Source organism: Siphateles boraxobius, unplaced genomic scaffold (assembly GCF_051911475.1).
Source record: "Siphateles boraxobius isolate OS27281-9 unplaced genomic scaffold, OSU_SipBor_1 77, whole genome shotgun sequence".
Taxonomy (NCBI): domain Eukaryota; kingdom Metazoa; phylum Chordata; class Actinopteri; order Cypriniformes; family Leuciscidae; genus Siphateles; species Siphateles boraxobius.
The window spans coordinates 5,357,553-5,378,122 of record NW_027509205.1 but is presented as its reverse complement, the minus strand read 5'-3'; the positions used below and the strand labels follow the sequence as shown (position 1 = coordinate 5,378,122).

General features: G+C 46.4%; 3 non-coding genes and 4 pseudogenes across 3 annotated transcripts; all 7 read left to right on the top strand.

The window, feature by feature from the left end:
* The first annotated feature begins 2,710 nt into the window (after window positions 1-2,710).
* On the top strand, window positions 2,711-2,888 carry LOC143727458 (U2 spliceosomal RNA; annotated as a pseudogene).
* Window positions 2,889-3,322: 434 nt separating this feature from the next.
* LOC143726532 (U1 spliceosomal RNA) lies at window positions 3,323-3,486 on the top strand. Its single transcript, XR_013198772.1, has one exon. It is a non-coding gene; the product is annotated as a U1 spliceosomal RNA (small nuclear RNA).
* A 6,593-nt stretch (window positions 3,487-10,079) lies between these two features.
* LOC143727442 (U2 spliceosomal RNA) lies at window positions 10,080-10,255 on the top strand (annotated as a pseudogene).
* A 434-nt stretch (window positions 10,256-10,689) lies between these two features.
* LOC143726626 (U1 spliceosomal RNA) lies at window positions 10,690-10,853 on the top strand. The gene has a single exon (XR_013198865.1). It is a non-coding gene; the product is annotated as a U1 spliceosomal RNA (small nuclear RNA).
* A 1,129-nt stretch (window positions 10,854-11,982) lies between these two features.
* On the top strand, window positions 11,983-12,156 carry LOC143727518 (U2 spliceosomal RNA; annotated as a pseudogene).
* A 5,349-nt stretch (window positions 12,157-17,505) lies between these two features.
* On the top strand, window positions 17,506-17,677 carry LOC143727433 (U2 spliceosomal RNA; annotated as a pseudogene).
* A 434-nt stretch (window positions 17,678-18,111) lies between these two features.
* On the top strand, window positions 18,112-18,275 carry LOC143726625 (U1 spliceosomal RNA). Its single transcript, XR_013198864.1, has one exon. It is a non-coding gene; the product is annotated as a U1 spliceosomal RNA (small nuclear RNA).
* Window positions 18,276-20,570: the final 2,295 nt, after the last annotated feature.

Genomic DNA, 20,570 nt, shown 5'->3' with positions numbered 1-20,570 from the left:
GACAATAACACGGGGAGGGTCAATTAATACTTTAAAAACTTTTACAGGTGGGGAGGTAAATACAACAGATCTGATTTTAGGGGAAATTGAAAGTTTTTACAATAATTTATACAGCACTAAAGAGGTACACAATGGCATCTTAGAGGAAGTTTTAGGGTTTTTAGACAAAAAGGTAAAGAGTCCAGATGTGCTTTTATCCCAAGATTTTACTCTTTTAGAAATGCACAAAGCGCTAAAAGGTTTTAAAAAGGGGAAGTCCCCAGGCTTGGATGGACTCCCCTTTGAGTTTTATCTGACTTTCTGGGACATTTTAGCACACGACTTATTGACAGTTTTTAAAGAACTTGAGACTCTTGACAGACTTCCAGACAGCTTTAGAGTAGGGATAGTTACATTACTATACAAAAAAGGGGACAAGACTGACCTGAGAAACTGGCGACCAATCACTCTTTTAAATTATGATTGTAAACTTTTTAGTAAGATTTTAGCTACACGTATGTCGACTGTTTTAGAGGACGTAATCCACCTGGATCAAGCATGCGCTGTGCCCGGCAGGAAGATCACGGACAGCCTGGTACTGATCAGAGACGCCATCTGTTTTGCGAGAGACAGAAACATTCGGCTAGTAGTCCTAAATTTAGATTTCGAAAAAGCCTTTGATCGCGTCTCGCACCAGTACCTGTTCCAGGTACTGGAAAAAATGGGGTTTCCTGGGAGGTTTATAGCCTGGGTGGGACTGCTGTACAACGATCTGTCTAGCAGAATTTTGGTTAACGGGCATTTATCCAAAGCTGTAAAACTCTACAGCGGCGTCCGTCAGGGGTGTCCTTTATCTCCCCTTCTGTATGTGGCTTGTATTGAGCCACTGGCACAAATCTTGAGAAGGGATAAATGGATTAAAGGACTAGACATCCCAGGGACTGGTGGACTGACGGCGACCTGTGTTTTATATATGGATGACGTGACCCTTTTAGCGACTGACCTTTTATCAGTACGAAGAGCAATGGACTTGACTGACTGGTACGGTCGGGCCTCGGGCGCCAAGCTCAATAGGAGTAAGTCCGAGGCCCAGCTCTTCGGGCCGTGGGGGAACGTGGACACAGTTGGACTAGATTTGGATTTTAAAGACAATGATTTGAAAATTTTAGGTGTAAAATTTGACAGAGAGGGTGGAGGACAAGGAAACTGGACTGACATGTTAGGGAAAGTCAGGCAAAGACTGGGCTTTTGGGGACTGAGACAATTGACGTTTGAAGGCAAGATTTTAATTTTTAAAGCTGTGATTTTACCACTGATTTTACTTGTCTGTTCTGTTTTTAGTCCCCCAAGACGATTCCTGGCCAACCTGGAGAGGGCGGTATTTTATTTCCTGTGGGGGTCCAAGTGGGAACGACTAAAGAGGGAGGTCGTCAAAAAGAAAAAAGAGAATGGCGGGAAAGGCCTCCCAGACCCCCACCTGTTTTTAGGCAGCCGCTTTGCCGCCCTCCACATCCAGTACGCACTGACCCCATCCAGAGAACACAAGACAGCAGCCATGACCCGATTCTGGATGGGGTCATACCTAAGAACTTTGAAAATTTTACCCATTGATCTTAAAAGTCCTGTGTCTTTTAATTTGTCAAAAGAGCATAGTTTTATTAAGAAATTTTTAAAGAAATATCTTTTAGAGACAAATGATGCCACCATTTTAACTAACCATAAGTCTCTTATCTCTCTTGTGCAGGATCGAGAATCGGTGAGCCCGGTTCCAGGCCTCACACTAGGTGAGGCCAAAGATGTTTGGAGGAACGCAGCCCACCCAGCTCTCCAGAACAGGCTTAAAGACTTGTCGTGGATGGTGGCTCATGAGATCCTCCCGGTCAGGGCGGTTATGCACTCCAGAGGCATGGCCAAAAACTCCACCTGCCCACGGTCCGGATGTGGTTCCCCGGAGACCGTTCGACATCTGCTCTGGGAGTGCGGCGAAGCGCGGGACCTGTGGGCCAAGACCGGCCCCCTGTTTTTCCCGTGCCTGCCAGCGGGTGGGGCCCAGGTGGACTACAAGCTCGCCATCCTGGGGGTGGGTCAGGGCTTGAAGGAGCTGACACAACCAAAATTTTCCTCGCTCTGGCTCACCCTAAACGTGATCAAGGATGCCATCTGGGTCACCAGAAATCTGCTGGTGGGGAAACGCGTGACGGTCCCCCTCCACGCGTGCGAGCAGAAAATAAGATCAACGCTGCAGGGTGGGCCGCACGTCGTTATTCGGATGGGGGGGCCGGGGTCACACGTAGAAGGTCCCGGCCGCCACCGACCCTGGCCGCCCGTAGATGCACCCTCACCACACCGGCTACGGGAACAGCGGGCCAGCGGGCCGGAGGAGAGGGGATCTCCGCTGGGCACCAGAAGCGGGGAGTCTGGGGCCTGTTCTGGAGACCTGGAGTGAATGGACAATTTTGATAGGGACTCACCCTCGATCCTGTACAAGAGATGTTTTATTTGGCATATTTTATTGTTTTATTGTTTTATATTTGCATTCCTATTTTATTTTAATCCATTTTACCTTTACTTTAAAACAACACACAACATACATGGACTTTTACACAACACATCAACATAACTGATTTTTAACTGTAACTTATGTCCTTTTTGTTGTTTTAAGATATGTGCAAAAATGTGATTTTATAAGGAAAAAATGGATATTGAAAGAATGGAATGAAACAATGTGACAATAAACTTTTTTCGAAAGAAAAAAATCTGTTCTTATCAGTTTAATATCTGATACGTGCCCTACCCGGGCACCATATATTAAATTGATTTTTGGAACTGGGAGATGGAAGAGGGGCTTGCTCGGTCCACTCCACGCATCGACCCGGTATTGCAGTACTTCTGGGAACGGTGCACCCCCAAAAACTGTGTTCAATGAAAGAGATGTTTTAGTCTTGTGTGGCAGCAGGTGTTAATGGAAGTAACGTATATTGCTGTGTATGGGTGCTTTAAAGGTGTTGTAGGTGATCATATGCTATACAGGTAATGGTGGTGTGAGAGGGAAAAAAAAACAACAACTCTGTTCTTATCTCGTTTAACATCTGATTCGTCCACTATCCGGTGACCGCGTATGAAATTGATTTTTGGCTCATGGATCCGGAGCATGAAAACAACATCATCCACAACAACAACAGCAAAAGAGCCCGACTCTGCAGGTTTTTGATGTCTCTCTCTTATCTCTTGGAGTTTTTACGAATGAGCTGATGAGTTGAATCAGGTGTGTGTTTGATTGTCCGACCGTTGGTGAGGATTGCGGAGAGGGACATGGTCCCTCTGACGGGAGGCCTGGGAATTCATACTTACCTGGCAGGGGAGACACCATGATCAGGAAGGTGGTTCACCCAGGGCGAGGCTCGGCCATTGCACTCCGGTTGTGCTGACCCCTGCGAATTCCCCAAATGTGGGAATCTCGACTGCATAATTTATGGTAGTGGGGGACTGCGTTCGCGCTCTCCCCCGGACACACTGGTTAAAAGAGCAGATTGTTAGAGTTCCTCTTCTTCTGGTAGTTAACGACCTAGGAAGTCCAGAGAATTGAACTGCAGTGGTTGATCGAGAGATGTAAAACTCTCAACCTAGGACCAGTCTGCAAAAGTAGGGCTGTTTTTTAGTTTTTTTTTTCATCATTCTTCAAATAATCTCCATTATTCAGCCAGCGCTTTTATTGGCAGCAGTGGTCCTAGAAGCAAAGTTGTTCCGAATGAGGAGTTCTATCATGTGGTATGAATACCTTGTGCATGTGTGAAAAATCACCTGACATACAGTCGCCTATGGCCGTATTCATGTTGTTGTTTTTACTGTTTACAGCGCCACCAAGTGGCCAGTCGCCACATCCCTTTTCACCTGAGCACAGGCTGAGCCCGTGCACAGGTGTACCGACTTGGGTGTAATTGTCTCATTCCGTTGGAGAGTTATGGCCATTTAAGTAAAGCCCGCCTCGCCCACTCCCAACGTTTTGGCGTCCCGTCGCCAACGTGAATCGAAATTCCGACTTTTTTCCCCATCGCTGTCGGCAATCAGACTCCAGGGAATCTTTCTGCACCGGTTTGGGTCAGATCGGGCGAAAGACCTAGGACTAGTGTGCAAAAGTAGCTTTTTCACAAAATCCCAAATACCCGAAAATCTCGCCAGCGCAACCATCGAATCCGAGGCCTGCGTCTTGTTCGGCCCGAGCCAAGGATTCCGGTGATGTAAGACACTTGGGTCTGCGACGGACGGTTCAGGAGTTACGAGGCATTTCGTACTTCTGATCGCTGCAGCGCCACCTTGGGGCCGATTGGGCCGAGCCTTGGTGATGTTGTAGACCGGGCGGGTACTACCATCCCTCAAGAGTTTCAAGTCTCTACGACGTACGCTTTGGTCTGCCCGCTCACTTTTAGGGCAGAATGTTTGTTGGTCCAAAATCCCAGGTTGCACTCCAAAGTGTCGTGTTGTGCGCTCTGCTGTGATCCATTTTCGGTGTCAACAGTCAAGCTGAGCTTGTATTGCTGTGAGCTGAGCTTGTTTGTTGGCGACCTTTAGACCCTCTCGCCACGGCCCAGGTGGGCGTGGCCTTTGACGGCTCCCCCGCCTCTGCGTCATTGTGTCATCGCTTCTCGGCCTTTTGGCTAAGATCAAGTGTCTGGTCCTAGGGTAGAGACAGCGATCGCCTCTTGGAGGTTTTTCCGGCTTGGGTCCTTCAGTGACTTGAGCCCCAAACTTTTGAGAGGTACATTGATCCAGCTGCTTTTATTCCGGTTCTGTTTTAAGGTAAGACCTTTTTATCTATTTATTTATTTATTTATTGTTTTTTAAAGTTTTAGGCTGTTGGTGTCTCCACCATGTCGGCTGCCCGTGCCGGCATGAGGAGGCACCACAGCGTGCGTTTTTTATTCAAAGAAGTTGAGGGGAAGCTCCTGGGGATGTCACGTCTTGACTTCTCCAGGAAGCTGATCCAAAAAACTCTAAATTTTAAACCTGATGATCTGAATTGCATCGTGACTCTGCCCCTGAACAAAGGATTTGATGTTAGTTTTAGAGCGGTTTCCCACCTGAATGATTTCTGGCACAGATTTGAAGTAGCTAAATCCCAGCTGTCCATGTTTACTGTTGAAAAGCTCTCTGACAACACACTTAAAACTGTGATTGTTAGAATGTTTAATGAGACAGTGACTGGGGAGGACATTTGTGTCTGGCTGGGCAGATTTTGCACAGTTCGAAGCCAGCCAGTCAAGGTTTTAGATGAGGATGGTATTTGGACATGCTCCTGGCGAATTCCCATTAAACAATGGGAAGACGCTGGGGGCTACCAGGGCCTGAAGCATCTGCCTTCTATGATTGTGTTGGGTGAGAACAGAGGCTACATTCACTACCAGGGTATGCCCAAATTATGTAGAAAATGTGGAAAGTTTGGGCACTTAGCTGAAGCATGCCAGGAAATGATATGTGGGAAATGCAGAGAAATTGGTCATACTTTTGAAGAGTGTACCAATGGCAGGCGGTGCAACCTCTGTGGGGAGTCATCCCATCTCTACAGAGATTGCCCTAAAAGTTTTGCCAACAAACTGAAAGGCAACAAAATGGCCGCCCCACATGTGGAACAAACAAAAGAGCAAAGGAAGGAGGAGGCGGTCCCTGAGGTTTTGGCGGGAAATTCTATTTCCCAGCCAGCCTCAGGGAGTGGGCAGGAGGAAGGAAGTGGGGCGGCCACAGGGGCGGAGTCAAGTTTTAACAGCGAACAGAGTGAGGAAGCCGTTCCCCAACAAGAGAGAAGTGAAAACAAAATGGAGGAGGAGGAGGAGGATGCAACGGCTTCCTCACTCTACACCGTATCGGAGGTTAGTGTGGTGGATAGTGGGGGTGAATCCGAGGGTTCACTCCCCAATGCTCAGGTGCAAAAAAGGTCTGCGAGATCTCCTCTGCTTCAAACAGAGGAGAAAAGGCTGCGGGCATCGCATCGGCTAGATAGTTCCTCTTCGTTAGATCTAGACCGTATGTGGCCCGCAGAATCTCCCAATGAAGTCTCCTTTTTGCACGTTAAGCTTAGAACATCGTCACCGAAGGAGCCACAAGAGGTTCTCTCTGTGGACTCTGAGGCGGCGAGCATTTGCCCTCCTGATCCCAGTTTTTCTGGGGAAAAGGAGAAGCAAGTGCTACATGACATAACATGATTTTAATGTAACTTTCTGCAGTCTTTTGGTTTTATCCTTCTATTAATGCTTGTATTTTTAACCATACTGCTCATGGCCCTCACTATCTCTACAATCAATGTGAGAAGTGTGAGGTCTACTTTGCGAGCACAGAGTGTGTTATCCTTTTTAAAAACTTTTAAGTCAGATGTGCTTTTATTGCAAGAATGTGGTTTGCCCTTTTTAACAAATTACAGGAAGTGGGAGGAGATTTGGACCCCAGGATTTTCCATTTGGAGTGGGTCCAATTTTAACAAAAATGACGGTGTTGCTATTTTAATAAAAAATCCCAACCTTTTGGTGAAGGGCAGCACTGTGGTGAGGGACGGGCGGGCAATTTTAGCAAATCTGACTTTTTTAGGTAAGGATCTTAACATTTTAAATATGTATGGTTTTACTGAAAAAAATAACAGGTATGAGCTTTTAGAAGACTTGCAACCCCACATGCTAGGCAGGGCTCCCCTAGTGGTAGCAGGGGATTTTAATTGTGTATTATCAAAAAAGGACAGAAGGAGGGTAGGAGAGGATTTTAAGGTCGACAAGACATCGGTTTTATTACAAAATATAGTCAAAGATTTTAAGTTAGTTGACTGTTTTAAAACAATGCATCAAAGAGAGGAAGGCTTCACCTGTTTCAGTGGTGACGGTGCCAGAGCCTCTCGAATTGACTATATTTTTACCAGGGACCTCCCGCCGACCGATGCTACATTGACCCCCCTCTTTTTTTCCGACCACATGATGCTGTCTTGCACTCTTTCACTCCCCACGGGTGTGACTGCAGGGGGAGGGCTGTGGAAGCTGAACTGTTCCCTATTAGAGGACGAGGAAGTGGTTAGTGAGTATAGGGAGCAGTTCAGCCAATGGCAGACCCTCCAGGACTTTTACGACTCACGTGCACAGTGGTGGGAGATGGTGAAACAAAGGACAGGACGGTTTTTTAAACAAATTGGAAAAGAAAAAAAGAATAAAGAAAAAAGACGCATGATGGGGTTGCAAAAAAGACTGCAGAGATATTTTAACCTTTTAAACAATGGATTGGATTTTACAAATGAAATAAAAGAAGTAAAGAAAGAAATGTCAGATCTGTCTGAAACAAAGAGCAAAGGTGTCATTTTAAGATGTAGAGAAAGGGAGTTAGAGGAAGGAGAGAAGTGTACCAGGTATTTTTTTAAAAAGACAATAGCTCGGGGAGGGTCGATCAATATTTTAAAAACTTTTAGAGGGGGGGAAGTAAATACAACTGACCTGATTTTAGGGGAAATTGAAAGTTTTTACAGTAATTTATATGGCACTAAAGAGGTACACAATGGCATCTTAGAGGAAGTTTTAGGGTTTTTAGATGAAAAAGTTAAGAGTCCAGATGTGCTTTTATCCCAGGATTTTAATCTTTTAGAATTGGAAAAAGCTTTAAAGGGTTTTAAGAAGGGGAAGTCCCCGGGCATGGACGGACTCCCCTTTGAGTTTTATCTGACTTTCTGGGACATTTTAGCACATGACTTACTTACAGTTTTTAAAGAATTTGAGACTCTTGACAGACTTCCAGACAGCTTTAGAGTAGGGATAGTTACATTACTGTACAAAAAAGGAGACAAGACTGACTTGAGAAACTGGCGACCAATCACTCTTTTAAATTATGATTGTAAACTTTTTAGTAAGATTTTAGCTACACGCATGTCGACTGTTTTAGAGGACGTAATCCACCTGGATCAAGCTTGTGCTGTGCCCGGCAGGAAGATCACGGACAGCCTGGTACTGATCAGAGACGCCATCTGTTATGCGAGAGACAGAAACATTATGCTTGTAGTCCTAAATTTAGACTTTGAAAAAGCTTTTGATCGGGTCTCGCACCAGTACCTCCTTCAGGTACTGCAAAAAATGGGCTTTCCAGAGAGGTTTATAGCTTGGGTGGGACTGCTGTATGAGGGCTTAAGCAGCAAATTTCTTGCAAATGGGCATCTTTCCAAAGCTGTAAATATCCACAGCGGTGTCCGTCAGGGGTGTCCTTTATCTCCCCTTCTGTATGTGGCTTGTATTGAGCCACTGGCACAGATCTTGAGAAGGGATAAATGGATTAAAGGACTAGATATCCCAGGAACTGGTGGACTGACGGCGACCTGCGTTTTATATATGGATGACGTGACCCTTTTAGCGACTGACTTTTTATCAGTACGAAGAGCAATGGACTTGACTGACTGGTACGGTCGGGCCTCGGGCGCCAAGCTTAACAGGAGTAAGTCCGAGGCCCTGCTCTTCGGGCCGTGGGGCGACGTGGACACAGGAGGACTAGATTTGGATTTTAAAGAAAAGGATTTGAAAATTTTAGGAGTAAAATTTGACAGGGAGGGTGGAGGACCAGGAAACTGGACTGACATGTTAGGGAAAGTCAGACAAAGACTGGGCTTTTGGGGACTAAGACAACTGACGTTAGAAGGCAAGATTTTAATTTTTAAAGCAGTGATTTTACCACTAATTTTACTTGTCTGTTCTGTTTTTAGTCCCCCAAGACGATTCCTGGCTAAGTTGGAGAGGGCGGTATTTTATTTCCTGTGGGGGTCCAAGTGGGAACGAATCAAGAGGGAGGTCGTTAAAAAGAAAAAAGAGAATGGCGGGAAAGGCCTCCCAGACCCCCACCTGTTTTTAGGCAGCCGCTTTGCCGCCCTCCATATCCAGTATGCACTGACCCCATCCAGAGAACACAAGACAGCAGCCATGACCCGATTCTGGATGGGGTCATACCTAAGAAGTTTGAAAATTTTACCCATTGATCTTAAAAGTCCAGTGTCTTTTAATTTGTCAAAAGAGCATAGTTTTATTAAGAAATTTTTAAAGAAATATCTTTTAGAAACAAATGATGCCACTGTTTTAACTAATCACAAGTCTCTCGTCTCTCTTGTGCAGGATCGAGAATCGGTGAGTCCAGTTCCAGGCCTCACACTAGGTGAGGCCAAAGACGTTTGGAGGAACGCAGCCCACCCAGCTCTCCAGAACAGGCTTAAGGACCTGTCGTGGATGGTGGCTCATGAGATCCTCCCGGTCAGGGCGGTCATGCACTCCAGAGGCATGGCCAAAAACTCCACCTGCCCACGGTCCGGATGTGGTTCCCCGGAGACCGTTCAACATCTGCTCTGGGAGTGCGGCGCTGCGCGGGACCTGTGGGCCAAGACAGGCCCCCTGTTTTTCCCGTGCCTGCCAGCGGGTGGGGCCCAGGTGGACTACAAGCTCGCCATCCTGGGGGTGGGTCAGGGATTGAAGGAGTTGAAACCACCAACGTTTGCCTCGCTCTGGCTCACCCTCAACCACATCAAGGATGCCATCTGGGTCACCAGAAACCTGCTGGTGGGGAAACGCGTGACGGTCCCCCTCCACGCGTGCGAGCAGAGGATAACATCAACGCTGCAGGGTGGGCCGCACGTCGTTATTCGGATGGGGGGGCCGAGGTCACACGGAGAAGGTCCCGGCCGCCACCGTACCTGGCCGCCCGTAGATGCACCCTCACCACTCTGGCTACGGGAACAGCGGGCCAGCGGGCCGGAGGAGAGGGGATCTCCGCTGGGCACTGGAAGCGAGGAGTCTGGGGCCTGTTCTGGAGACCTGGAGTGAATGGACATTCTTGATAGGGACTCACCCTCGATCCTGTACAAGAGATGTTTTATTTGGCATATTTTATTGTTTTATTGTTTTATATTTGCATTCCTATTTTATTTTAATCCATTTTACCTTTACTTTAAAACAACACACAACATACATGGACTTTTACACAACACATCAACATAACTGATTTTTAACTGTAACTTATGTCCTTTTTGTTGTTTTAAGATATGTGCAAAAATGTGATTTTATAAGGAAAAAATGGATATTGAAAGAATGGAATGAAACAATGTGACAATAAACTTTTTTCGAAAGAAAAATCTGTTCTTATCAGTTTAATATCTGATACGTGCCCTACCCGGGCACCATATATTAAATTGATTTTTGGAACTGGGAGATGGAAGAGGGGCTTGCTCCGTCCACTCCACGCATCGACCCGGTATTGCAGTACTTCTGGGAACAGTGCACCCCCAAAAACTGTGTTCAATGAAAGAGATGTTTTAGTCTTGTGTGGCAGCAGGTGTTAATGGAAGTAACGTATATTGCTGTGTATGGGTGCTTTAAAGGTGTTGTAGGTGATCATATGCTATACAGGTAATGGTGGTGTGAGAGGGAAAAAAAAACAACAACTCTGTTCTTATCTCGTTTAACATCTGATTCGTCCACTATCCGGTGACCGCGTATGAAATTGATTTTTGGCTCATGGATCCGGAGCATGAAAACAACATCATCCACAACAACAACAGCAAAAGAGCCCGACTCTGCAGGTTTTTGATGTCTCTCTCTTATCTCTTGGAGTTTTTACGAATGAGCTGATGAGTTGAATCAGGTGTGTGTTTGATTGTCCGACCGTTGGTGAGGATTGCGGAGAGGGACACGGTGCCTCTGACGGGAGGCCTGGGAATTCATACTTACCTGGCAGGGGAGACACCATGATCAGGAAGGTGGTTCACCCAGGGCGAGGCTCGGCCATTGCACTCCGGTTGTGCTGACCCCTGCGAATTCCCCAAATGTGGGAATCTCGACTGCATAATTTATGGTAGTGGGGGACTGCGTTCGCGCTCTCCCCTGGACACACTGGTTAAAAGAGCAGATTGTTCGAGTTCCTCTTCTTCTGGTAGTTAACGACCTAGGAAGTCCAGAGAATTGAACTGCAGTGGTTGATTGAGAGATGTAAAACTCTCAACCTAGGACCAGTCTGCAAAAGTAGGGCTGTTTTTTAGGGGTTTTTTTTCATCATTCTTCAAATAATCTCCATTATTCAACCAGCGCTTTTATTGGCAGCAGTGGTCCTAGAAGCAAAGTTGTTCCGAATGAGGAGTTCTATCATGTGGTATGAATACCTTGTGCATGTGTGAAAAATCACCTGACATACAGTCGCCTATGGCCGTATTCATGTTGTTGTTTTTACTGTTTACAGCGCCACCAAGTGGCCAGTCGCCACATCCCTTTTCACCTGAGCACAGGCTTAGCCCGTGCACAGGTGTACCGACTTGGGTGTAATTGTCTCATTCCGTTGGAGAGTTATGGCCATTTAAGTAAAGCCCGCCTCGCCCACTCCCAACGTTTTGGCGTCCCGTCGCCAACGTGAATCGAAATTCCGACTTTTTTCCCCATCGCTGTCGGCAATCAGACTCCAGGGAATCTTTCTGCACCGGTTTGGGTCAGATCGGGCGAAAGACCTAGGACTAGTGTGCAAAAGTAGCTTTTTCACAAAATCCCAAATACCCGAAAATCTCACCAGCGCAACCATCGAATCCGAGGCCTGCGTCTTGTTCGGCCCGAGCCAAGGATTCCGGTGATGTAAGACACTTGGGTCTGCGACGGACGGTTCAGGAGTTACGAGGCATTTCGTACTTCTGATCGCTGCAGCGCCACCTTGGGGCCGATTGGGCCGAGCCTTGGTGATGTTGTAGACCGGGCGGGTACTACCATCCCTCAAGAGTTTCAAGTCTCTACGACGTACGCTTTGGTCTGCCCGCTCACTTTTAGGGCAGAATGTTTGTTGGTCCAAAATCCCAGGTTGCACTCCAAAGTGTCGTGTTGTGCGCTCTGCTGTGATCCATTTTCGGTGTCAACAGTCAAGCTGAGCTTGCATTGCTGTGAGCTGAGCTTGTTTGCTGGCGACCTTTAGACCCTCTCGCCACGGCCCAGGTGGGCGTGGCCTTTGATGGCTCCCCCGCCTCTGCGTCATTGTGTCATCGCTTCTCGGCCTTTTGGCTAAGATCAAGTGTAGTATCTGTTCTTATCAGAAGAGATCGCTTCTCGGCCTTTTGGCTAAGATCAAGTGTCTGGTCCTAGGGTAGAGACAGCGATCGCCTCTTGGAGGTTTTTCCGGCTTGGGTCCTTCAGTGACTTGAGCCCCAAACTTTTGAGAGGTACATTGATCCAGCTGCTTTTATTCCGGTTCTGTTTTAAGGTAAGACCTTTTTATCTATTTATTTATTATTTATTTATTTATTGTTTTTTAAAGTTTTAGGCTGTTGGTGTCTCCACCATGTCGGCTGCCCGTGCCGGCATGAGGAGGCACCACAGCGTGCGTTTTTTATTCAAAGAAGTTGAGGGGAAGCTCCTGGGGATGTCACGTCTTGACTTCTCCAGGAAGCTGATCCAAAAAACTCTAAATTTTAAACCTGATGATCTGAATTGCATCGTGACTCTGCCCCTGAACAAAGGATTTGATGTTAGTTTTAGAGCGGTTTCCCACCTGAATGATTTCTGGCACAGATTTGAAGTAGCTAAATCCCAGCTGTCCATGTTTACTGTTGAAAAGCTCTCTGACAACACACTTAAAACTGTGATTGTTAGAATGTTTAATGAGACAGTGACTGGGGAGGACATTTGTGTCTGGCTGGGCAGATTTTGCACAGTTCGAAGCCAGCCAGTCAAGGTTTTAGATGAGGATGGTATTTGGACATGCTCCTGGCGAATTCCCATTAAACAATGGGAAGACGCTGGGGGCTACCAGGGCCTGAAGCATCTGCCTTCTATGATTGTGTTGGGTGAGAACAGAGGCTACATTCACTACCAGGGTATGCCCAAATTATGTAGAAAATGTGGAAAGTTTGGGCACTTAGCTGAAGCATGCCAGGAAATGATATGTGGGAAATGCAGAGAAATTGGTCATACTTTTGAAGAGTGTACCAATGGCAGGCGGTGCAACCTCTGTGGGGAGTCATCCCATCTCTACAGAGATTGCCCTAAAAGTTTTGCCAACAAACTGAAAGGCAACAAAATGGCCGCCCCACATGTGGAACAAACAAAAGAGCAAAGGAAGGAGGAGGCGGTCCCTGAGGTTTTGGCGGGAAATTCTATTTCCCAGCCAGCCTCAGGGAGTGGGCAGGAGGAAGGAAGTGGGGCGGCCACAGGGGCGGAGTCAAGTTTTAACAGCGAACAGAGTGAGGAAGCCGTTCCCCAACAAGAGAGAAGTGAAAACAAAATGGAGGAGGAGGAGGAGGATGCAACGGCTTCCTCACTCTACACCGTATCGGAGGTTAGTGTGGTGGATAGTCGGGGTGAATCCGAGGGTTCACTCCCCAATGCTCAGGTGCAAAAAAGGTCTGCGAGATCTCCTCTGCTTCAAACAGAGGAGAAAAGGCTGCGGGCATCGCATCGGCTAGATAGTTCCTCTTCGTTAGATCTAGACCGTATGTGGCCCGCAGAATCTCCCAATGAAGTCTCCTTTTTGCACGTTAAGCTTAGAACATCGTCACCGAAGGAGCCACAAGAGGTTCTCTCTGTGGACTCTGAGGCGGCGAGCATTTGCCCTCCTGATCCCAGTTTTTCTGGGGAAAAGGAGAAGCAAGTGCTACATGACATAACATGATTTTAATGTAACTTTCTGCAGTCTTTTGGTTTTATCCTTCTATTAATGCTTGTATTTTTAACCATACTGCTCATGGCCCTCACTATCTCTACAATCAATGTGAGAAGTGTGAGGTGTACTTTGCGAGCACAGAGTGTGTTATCCTTTTTAAAAACTTTTAAGTCAGATGTGTTTTTATTGCAAGAATGTGGTTTGCCCTTTTTAACAAATTACAGGAAGTGGGAGGAGATTTGGACCCCAGGATTTTCCATTTGGAGTGGGTCCAATTTTAACAAAAATGACGGTGTTGCTATTTTAATAAAAAATCCCAACCTTTTGGTGAAGGGCAGCACTGTGGTGAGGGACGGGCGGGCAATTTTAGCAAATCTGACTTTTTTAGGTAAGGATCTTAACATTTTAAATATGTATGGTTTTACTGAAAAAAATAACAGGTATGAGCTTTTAGAAGACTTGCAACCCCACATGCTAGGCAGGGCTCCCCTAGTGGTAGCAGGGGATTTTAATTGTGTATTATCAAAAAAGGACAGAAGGAGGGTAGGAAAGGATTTTAAGGTCGACAAGACATCGGTTTTATTACAAAATATAGTCAAAGATTTTAAGTTAGTTGACTGTTTTAAAACAATGCATCAAAGAGAGGAAGGCTTCACCTGGTTCAGTGGTGACGGTGCCAGAGCCTCTCGAATTGACTATATTTTTACCAGGGACCTCCCGCCGACCGATGCTACATTGACCCCCCTCTTTTTTTCCGACCATATGATGCTGTCTTGCACTCTTTCACTCCCCACGGGTGTGAGTGCAGGGAGAGGGCTGTGGAAGCTGAACTGTTCCCTATTAGAGGACGAGGAACTGGTTAGTGAGTATAGGGAGCAGTTCAGCCAATGGCAGACCCTCCAGGACTTTTACGACTCACGTGCACAGTGGTGGGAGATGGTGAAACAAAGGACAGGACGGTTTTTTAAACAAATTGGAAAGGAAAAAAAGAATAAAGAAAAAAGACGCATGATGGGGTTGCAAAAAAGACTGCAGAGATATTTTAACCTTTTAAACAATGGATTGGATTTTACAAATGAAATAAAAGAAGTAAAGAAAGAAATGTCAGATCTGTCTGAAACAAAGAGCAAATGTGTCATTTTAAGATGTAGAGAAAGGGAGTTAGAGGAAGGAGAGAAGTGTACCAGGTATTTTTTTAAAAAGACAATAGCTCGGGGAGGGTCGATCAATATTTTAAAAACTTTTAGAGGGGGGGAAGTAAATACAACTGACCTGATTTTAGGGGAAATTGAAAGTTTTTACAGTAATTTATACGGCACTAAAGAGGTACACAATGGCATCTTAGAGGAAGTTTTAGGGTTTTTAGATAAAAAAGTTAAGAGTCCAGATGTGCTTTTATCCCAGGATTTTAATCTTTTAGAATTGGGAAAAGCTTTAAAGGGTTTTAAGAAGGGGAAGTCCCCGGGCATGGACGGACTCCCCTTTGAGTTTTATCTGACTTTCTGGGACATTTTAGCACATGACTTACTGACAGTTTTTAAAGAATTTGAGACTCTTGACAGACTTCCAGACAGCTTTAGAGTAGGGATAGTTACATTACTGTACAAAAAAGGAGACAAGACTGACTTGAGAAACTGGCGACCAATCACTCTTTTAAATTATGATTGTAAACTTTTTAGTAAGATTTTAGCTACACGCATGTCGACTGTTTTAGAGGACGTAATCCACCTGGATCAAGCTTGCGCTGTGCCCGGCAGGAAGATCACGGACAGCCTGGTACTGATCAGAGACGCCATCTGTTATGCGAGAGACAGAAACATTAGGCTTGTAGTCCTAAATTTAGACTTTGAAAAAGCTTTTGATCGGGTCTCGCACCAGTACCTCCTTCAGGTACTGCAAAAAATGGGCTTTCCAGAGAGGTTTATAGCTTGGGTGGGACTGCTGTATGAGGGCTTAAGCAGCAAATTTCTTGCAAATGGGCATCTTTCCAAAGCTGTAAATATCCACAGCGGTGTCCGTCAGGGGTGTCCTTTATCTCCCCTTCTGTATGTGGCTTGTATTGAGCCACTGGCACAGATCTTGAGAAGGGATAAATGGATTAAAGGACTAGATATCCCAGGAACTGGTGGACTGACGGCGACCTGCGTTTTATATATGGATGACGTGACCCTTTTAGCGACTGACTTTTTATCAGTACGAAGAGCAATGGACTTGACTGACTGGTACGGTCGGGCCTCGGGCGCCAAGCTTAACAGGAGTAAGTCCGAGGCCCTGCTCTTCGGGCCGTGGGGCGACGTGGACACAGGAGGACTAGATTTGGATTTTAAAGAAAAGGATTTGAAAATTTTAGGAGTAAAATTTGACAGGGAGGGTGGAGGACCAGGAAACTGGACTGACATGTTAGGGAAAGTCAGACAAAGACTGGGCTTTTGGGGACTAAGACAACTGACGTTAGAAGGCAAGATTTTAATTTTTAAAGCAGTGATTTTACCACTAATTTTACTTGTCTGTTCTGTTTTTAGTCCCCCAAGACGATTCCTGGCCAAGTTGGAGAGGGCGGTATTTTATTTCCTGTGGGGGTCCAAGTGGGAACGAATCAAGAGGGAGGTGGTTAAAAAGAAAAAAGAGAATGGCGGGAAAGGCCTCCCAGACCCCCACCTGTTTTTAGGCAGCCGCTTTGCCGCCCTCCATATCCAGTATGCACTGACCCCATCCAGAGAACACAAGACAGCAGCCATGACCCGATTCTGGATGGGGTCATACCTAAGAAGTTTGAAAATTTTACCCATTGATCTTAAAAGTCCAGTGTCTTTTAATTTGTCAAAAGAGCATAGTTTTATTAAGAAATTTTTAAAGAAATATCTTTTAGAAACAAATGATGCCACTGTTTTAACTAATCACAAGTCTCTCGTCTCTCTTGTGCAGGATCGAGAATCGGTGAGTCCAGTTCCAGGCCTCACACTAGGTGAGGCCAAAGACGTTTGGAGGAACGCAGCCCACCCAGCTCTCCAGAACAGGCTTAAGGACCTGTCGTGGATGGTGGCTCATGAGATCCTCCCGGTCAGGGCGGTCATGCACTCCAGAGGCATGGCCAAAAACTCCACCTGCCCACGGTCCGGATGTGGTTCCCCGGAGACCGTTCAACATCTGCTCTGGGAGTGCGGCGCTGCGCGGGACCTGTGGGCCAAGACAGGCCCCCTGTTTTTCCCGTGCCTGCCAGCGGGTGGGGCCCAGGTGGACTATAAGCTCGCCATCCTGGGGGTGGGTCAGGGCTTGAAGGAGTTGACACCACCAACGTTTGCCTCGCTCTGGCTCACCCTCAACCACATCAAGGATGCCATCTGGGTCACCAGAAACCTGCTGGTGGGGAAACGCGTGACGGTCCCCCTCCACGCGTGCGAGCAGAGGATAACATCAACGCTGCAGGGTGGGCCGCACGTCGTTATTCGGATGGGGGGGCCGAGGTCACACGGAGAAGGTCCCGGCCGCCACCGTACCTGGCCGCCCGTAGATGCACCCTCACCACTCTGGCTACGGGAACAGCGGGCCAGCGGGCCGGAGGAGAGGGGATCTCCGCTGGGCACTGGAAGCGAGGAGTCTGGGGCCTGTTCTGGAGACCTGGAGTGAATGGACATTCTTGATAGGGACTCACCCTCGATCCTGTACAAGAGATGTTTTATTTGGCATATTTTATTGTTTTATATTTGCATTCCTATTTTATTTTAATCCATTTTACCTTTACTTTAAAACAACACACAACATACATGGACTTTTACACAACACATCAACATAACTGATTTTTAACTGTAACTTATGTCCTTTTTGTTGTTTTAAGATATGTGCAAAAATGTGATTTTATAAGGAAAAAATGGATATTGAAAGAATGGAATGAAACAATGTGACAATAAACTTTTTCGAAAGAAAATCTGTTCTTATCAGTTTAATATCTGATACGTGCCCTACCCGGGCACCATATATTAAATTGATTTTTGGAACTGGGAGATGGAAGAGGGGCTTGCTCCGTCCACTCCACGCATCGACCCGGTATTGCAGTACTTCTGGGAACGGTGCACCCCCAAAAACTGTGTTCAATGAAAGAGATGTTTTAGTCTTGTGTGGCAGCAGGTGTTAATGGAAGTAACGTATATTGCTGTGTATGGGTGCTTTAAAGGTGTTGTAGGTGATCATATGCTATACAGGTAATGGTGGTGTGAGAGGGAAAAAAAAACAACAACTCTGTTCTTATCTCGTTTAACATCTGATTCGTCCACTATCCGGTGACCGCGTATGAAATTGATTTTTGGCTCATGGATCCGGAGCATGAAAACAACATCATCCACAACAACAACAGCAAAAGAGCCCGACTCTGCAGGTTTTTGATGTCTCTCTCTTATCTCTTGGAGTTTTTACGAATGAGCTGATGAGTTGAATCAGGTGTGTGTTTGATTGTCCGACCGTTGGTGAGGATTGCGGAGAGGGACACGGTGCCTCTGACGGGAGGCCTGGGAATTCATACTTACCTGGCAGGGGAGACACCATGATCAGGAAGGTGGTTCACCCAGGGCGAGGCTCGGCCATTGCACTCCGGTTGTGCTGACCCCTGCGAATTCCCCAAATGTGGGAATCTCGACTGCATAATTTATGGTAGTGGGGGACTGCGTTCGCGCTCTCCCCTGGACACACTGGTTAAAAGAGCAGATTGTTCGAGTTCCTCTTCTTCTGGTAGTAAACGACCTAGGAAGTCCAGAGAATTGAACTGCAGTGGTTGATCGAGAGATGTAAAACTCTCAACCTAGGACCAGTCTGCAAAAGTAGGGCTGTTTTTTAGTTTTTTTTTCCATCATTCTTCAAATAATCTCCATTATTCAACCAGCGCTTTTATTGGCAGCAGTGGTCCTAGAAGCAAAGTTGTTCCGAATGAGGAGTTCTATCATGTGGTATGAATACCTTGTGCATGTGTGAAAAATCACCTGACATACAGTCGCCTATGGCCGTATTCATGTTGTTGTTTTTACTGTTTACAGCGCCACCAAGTGGCCAGTCGCCACATCCCTTTTCACCTGAGCACAGGCTGAGCCCGTGCACAGGTGTACCGACTTGGGTGTAATTGTCTCATTCCGTTGGAGAGTTATGGCCATTTAAGTAAAGCCCGCCTCGCCCACTCCCAACGTTTTGGCGTCCCGTCGCCAACGTGAATCGAAATTCCGACTTTTTTCCCCATCGCTGTCGGCAATCAGACTCCAGGGAATCTTTCTGCACCGGTTTGGGTCAGATCGGGCGAAAGACCTAGGACTAGTGTGCAAAAGTAGCTTTTTCACAAAATCCCAAATACCCGAAAATCTCGCCAGCGCAACCATCGAATCCGAGGCCTGCGTCTTGTTCGGCCCGAGCCAAGGATTCCGGTGATGTAAGACACTTGGGTCTGCGACGGACGGTTCAGGAGTTACGAGGCATTTCGTACTTCTGATCGCTGCAGCGCCACCTTGGGGCCGATTGGGCCGAGCCTTGGCGATGTTGTAGACCGGGCGGGTACTACCATCCCTCAAGAGTTTCAAGTCTCTACGACGTACGCTTTGGTCTGCCCGCTCACTTTTAGGGCAGAATGTTTGTTGGTCCAAAATCCCAGGTTGCACTCCAAAGTGTCGTGTTGTGCGCTCTGCTGTGATCCATTTTCGGTGTCAACAGTCAAGCTGAGCTTGTATTGCTGTGAGCTGAGCTTGTTTGTTGGCGACCTTTAGACCCTCTCGCCACGGCCCAGGTGGGCGTGGCCTTTGACGGCTCCCCCGCCTCTGCGTCATTGTGTCATCGCTTCTCGGCCTTTTGGCTAAGATCAAGTGTCTTGTCAATCGGCAGTGTTGCGATCGCCTCTTTGTACGTTTTTGGGTTGTGTTTTTTATAGCACTCTCCTACATCTTCAGAGAGGTATATTGTACTGCTCACAGCTGTATTTTTTTTATTGTTTATTGTCCTTTTATTGTGTTGTTTCTGTTTTAAGGAGGAGTTGTTTGTTTTTATTGAGAGAACCTGTCTTAAGGTAAGTCTTTTACCATTGGATCACTGTTTTAAACTTGTACTGTTTCTAATTAGTCATCTTTTAAAACTGTGGGTGCCTCCAACATGTCGGCTGCCCGTGCCGGCATGCGGAGGCACCACAGTGTGCGTTTTAGTTTTTTAGAAAAAGAGGGAAAGCTGGTGGAAATGTGTAGATTAGACTTTTCTAGAAAATTGATGCAGAAATGTTTAGAGTTTACCCCTGTTGATCTGAATTGTATTCTGACCCTGCCTTTTAACAAAGGCTTTGATGTGAGTTTTAAGAATGCAGCACTGTTAAATGACTTCTGGCAACGTTTTGACACACATAAGACCCAGTTCTCCATGTTTAAAGTTGAGAAATTAACTGATAATACGCAAAAAGTGGTTATTGTGAAGATGTTCAATGAGACTGTAAACGGAGAAGATGTTTGTACATGGCTGGGAAGATTTTGCACTGTGAGGGGCCAGGCTATGAAGGTTTATGACGAAGACGGCATTTGGAATTGTTCATGGAGGGTCCCAATTAAACAATGGGAAGACCCCCAGAGCTTCCAAGGTCTGAGACATTTACCACAAATGATAGTTCTTGGCGAAAACAGGGGCTACATTCATTATCAAGGAATGCCCAAACTCTGCCGGCGATGTGGGGAGTTTGGACATCTTGTTGAAGCATGCCAGAAAGTATTTTGTAATAAGTGTAGAGAAATTGGAGATTCTTTTGAAGAATGTCCAAATGGCAGAAAGTGCAACCTTTGTGGAGACTATAATCATCTCTACAGAGACTGCCCTAAGTCATTTGCCAACAAAGTTAAAACACACAAAATGGCGGCCGAGGAAATCAAACCAAAAGATAACGAGGGGGCGGAGAGAAAAAATTCAAATCTCCCGCCAAATCTTGTGAGTGGTGGAGAGGGGACAGATGACAGAGGAAATGAGCG